This window comes from Oryctolagus cuniculus, chromosome 5, assembly GCF_964237555.1.
Source record: "Oryctolagus cuniculus chromosome 5, mOryCun1.1, whole genome shotgun sequence".
Taxonomy (NCBI): domain Eukaryota; kingdom Metazoa; phylum Chordata; class Mammalia; order Lagomorpha; family Leporidae; genus Oryctolagus; species Oryctolagus cuniculus.
The window spans coordinates 153,235,641-153,240,194 of record NC_091436.1 but is presented as its reverse complement, the minus strand read 5'-3'; positions in this window follow the sequence as shown (position 1 = coordinate 153,240,194).

Here is a 4,554-nt window from a genome sequence, read left to right as displayed (position 1 = left end):
ACAGTGCTGAGCGGGGTCCCAGAGAAGTTTGCCATTGTGGGCTGATTGGGGGTTTTTATAGGGACCGGTCTCATGATTGGTGTGGGAGATTGTTGGTTTTGATTGGTTAATGGGTGCAAGTTAACAGAAAACACATGAAACTTTCCCCCAAGGTGCATATAATTCTCATTACCTAGGCCAGATCCAACAGCACAGAGAAACCTTGATAACAAGGACATGGCAACGGCATCTTCCACTTGACTTCTCCCGGGCCCTCGGAGGCTCATCTCCAGTTGGTGGGGAAGGGGCCCCCTGGTCCCTGTCTACCCAGCCGGAATCTCTCCATCACAAGGACCAGGCATGGTCCCAGCAATACGGAAAAGGTAGAAGTCTTCTGGAAAGACACTGCTTGCTCTCTGAGAGATGCATACTGGTTCTTTTGGCCTTTAATGTGTTGCCTACATGACTGCTGGGACTGTGAGTGGCATGACGTCCAGCCAAGTGGAGGAGGGCAGAGACAGAAAGACTGAAGGCAGCGATCGCCCTGCCCTGGATCCCTCCTGTCTTTGGTAACCTGTTTCGTGAGAAAGAATAACTCATCTATTGTTTAAACTAATTAAGTCAGGGTTTTCTTTACCTGCATCCAAAACATCCTGAATCATTAAAAAAGTTGGTAATGACTTTTTATTATTATTACTCTACATTTGGCCCTAAATTTTCCTAAAGAAGGGAGATGCTTGATAAACAGGACCACCCTTGAAAGCACCCATGGGCTGAGATGTGTTTGGAGAAATGCAGACATGCAGGGTTCGATGGAGCCTGTTCTCGTGAGCGATCGGGATCGCCTTTCATGTGATTTGGGAGATGTTGGTTCTGTCAGATGCAGATCTGTCCACTGCCATTTAGTGGGTCAGGTTGTCTCATTACTCAGAGAAGTCTGATTTTATGCAGAATTTTAGGAGAGCATTTGATTATTCAAACTTTGCTAAAGACTTAGTAGATAAAAACAGATCCTGGATTTGTAATTTGTCTGTTAATAATAAATTCCTCCCTTTCTTCTTCCCTCTCTCCCTACGTCTCCCGAGATAGCCCAGCTAAACTCATAGCTTGGGAATGCTTGCAAAGCATGTTGGTTTCAACCATCTTTTACTTAGTTCCTGGGGGTTAATAATGCCTCTATTGCCCTAGATGTTTTTCTTCCAAATCATTACTCTGTGCAAGTTTTGAGCCTGGTGCTTTAGACATTCAGTCAAGAATAATGTGATTGTAGACAGACCACAGTCAAAGGAAATGCTAACGCACTGTCAGCTTAGCCTATGGATTTCAGAATAATAAAATGTAATATAATATATAATTTAGGATCAATTAAATATTGGTAAGTATCTTAAGGAATCCTCTTAATTGTACCCCAGAATATCACACAAGTTGCTTTACAGGAGATAAACATGCCTATTTACATGTATTTCAAAGAAAGAACCAAAAACCCACTTTGAAATATTTTAGTGATGTAGGCTAAATTATACTTATGACCATATCAAACTAAAGTTCTTGAAGTTGAATTTCTCAGAAAACTGGTTGGAGTCATTGCTGAGAAACGCACATTATTAATAGCATTTCTCCATACTTTGATGACAAAATAAGTTGAGATTGGTAGTAGAATAAAGGAAACAGAAATGGGAATCTAGATAACTAAATTCAAAAGGAAAATAAGCTTAAAATATAAGTAATGGAAAACTAATATACAAGAGTGCTTCAAAAAGTTCATGGAAAAGAAATGGGTACATTTAGGGGCAGGAGTCTGACTCAGGGCTTTAGTCACCGCTTGGGACACATTTTAGAGTGAATTTTAGATTCAAGTCCCAGCTCTCTGCTTCTGATCCAGGTTCCCACTAATGCACACCCTGGGAGGCCACAGATGATGGTTCAAGTACCTGGGTCTCTGTCACTTACGTAAGAGACCCAGATTGAGTTCCAGGCTCCTGACTTTGGGCTGGTCCAGCCCTGGCTGTCAGGGGCACTTGGGGAATGAAGCAGTAGGTGGAAGATCTCTGTCTCTCTACCTTTCATATAAAAATGAAAATAAATAGGTAAACTTTTTAAAAAGACAAGTTTATTTTGGTGCATAAAATTTTGAAATCCCTGTATATAAGGGGTATACAAAAGTTCATGAAAATGCATATTATGAAAAAACTATGCCTGGATTTTAAAATAGTTTTCCATCAAAATAAACCTATCTTTAAGGCAGTTTTCATCAAACTTTTTGAAGTACCCTCCTATAGATCCATTAACTCAATACATAAAAAAGAAGCAAAACAGTTAAATGCTTGAGCAACCAGATGCTAATATGAGTTTTCTGAAAGACCAAGAAATGCCGCCTTTTGCTATGAAGAATAAATTATGAGTGTATTAAATGTGGAACTCAACATAAATAAAACATAAAATATATGTTTCAGAGAAGTGTTTTTCTTGGAGATTTTCTGACAATATCACACAGAATAAATATGAGTAGAGAGGTATTGTAAGTTCCATCGGTAGCAGGAGCCGAGAGCAGACCCCAGCGGGCCCCAAGCAGCCCCACCGCGGCCAGAGGCCTGGCTACCAGCGCACCGCAGCCGGCCACAGCCATAGCCACCGCCACAGCCACTGTCACGGCCACCAGGGGCAGCGAGGCCGCCCTGGCCCTCAGCCCTCCAAGAAACGGATATGGTTCATCACAGGAACGCCCCAGACTGCCATAAAGAAGCAGCACCCAGGAAGGAGAGACTGCGGGGTGCTGTTGAAGGAGAAGAGGGTGCGGAGGCCGCCGAGGTGCCGGGCCCTGGTGCAGCGCCAGTGCACGGCAGGGACCATGCAGCAGACGTAGCCATTGCAGCCGCCGGCCACCGTGGGGGTCCTCCACGCAGTGACCCCCAGAACTACAACAGCGCGAGTAGGGGAAAGGAGGCGGGATGGGAGAGCGCTTCCGAAGGCTAGGCCCACCACCCCGGCCCCACCGCAGGTGCTACACGCGGAGACCCTGTGGGCTCCACCCCGGTGTTCCAACCCGCCTGTGTGGCCGAGGTGGTGGCAGGTGCAGGAGAACAGGCAGACCAGTGAGACGGAGTATGCATCCGGTTATGGACACTGTTCGGCAGAGACCCTGGGCCAGCAGCCTCCTCGGCGTCGGTGCCGCCGCTGACGATGCCCGGAGAACCCTGAACCACAGATGGCTGAGACGGGAGCAGCCGGGCCACCGCTGAAGACTCCGCCAGAGGCGGAGCAGGGCGCGGCCGAGACGGGGCCGCTTACAGCTCTACCATCATCTGCCAACAGGGAGACATGAATCTGGAACTCCAGCAAGAACAAAGGATGGGAGCTGAAGACTGCAGTGCTTGCCTTTGCCCCTTGACCAGATTACTAGGGTGGTCTGCATTATCTCTGCAGCACGGGGTTTTCATTATTTAACCCTAAAGATGTCTCTTTTTGGTAATGACAAACGTGTTTGTTTTTAAAAAGCCCGGTTTTTCTCAATACACCTTTAAAGGTTTTTAAACTTTCATATTTGGTTCCAGTTGAGATTTTTAAGAACTTCATTTTTCATTTGTAGTAAAAGTTTACAACTTGATTGAAAAAAAAAATCCACAAACTGCAAGCACCTGTTAATAAAAGTCTTAAATAACTGCCAAAAAGAAGCATTGCAATTCAATTCAAGATATACTGACAAACACACAAAGCTAGAAGTAAATAATCGGGAGACATTTTCCTTTTTTGTATATGATACACGCTGAGATGTGCAATTATATTGAATAAGGCCCTGGTCTATACATTATATCTAATTTTGCAAAAATGCTCACAGCTCCATTTTGACTTCCCTAACACTGTGAGAAACTCTGATTTTAAGGTAACAACCAGTCAGGACTCTCCAGTTACCAAAGGCACGTATCAGACAAGCTTGGCCAAGAAGGGACCCCTACCTCTGCCACCTGTAGTGACTGGTCTAAGACAAGCTGAATTCAGGGTGGACATTGTGTAGCCTGGAAGACTTTGGCTTGACAACCTGGCTGAGTACCGTTGAGAAGATGAAGTACGTTAAGAATCCTTCACAGAGTCTCTGATCTGCAGCCTTAGTACAAACACATTTTTCTCCTACAGTGCAGACAGGATGGACCCCAGCCTACCAGGTAAACAGACAAAGCGATTTTTCTCTCTTGGAGGTTAATAGAAACAAAATGATAAATAAAAAGACAACAAAAACAGGAGCAGCTGGGGTTAGGGCAAGGAAAGAGACAGAAAAGGGAGAGAGGGCGGAGATATGAGAGGAAGAGCATGGGATACAAATCCTTAACTCCAGACCCTGAGCTCTCTGGGGTTATTATGCTTGCTCTATTCACTGTTCTCTCTGCACAGGAATCGCCCTTACCCTAGCGGCTTTCTTCCCTGAAGCCTCTTCAATGTGGCTTACTGCCTGAAGTGAGTGAATCTGACGTTGGAGCCAGAGCCTTTAACTTGATACAATTAAAACCCCACTTCCTGCACTGTAGTCAGTAACATAATCCTGACCTGTCATTGCTCTCCTCCTCCTTATAGAGAAATTCA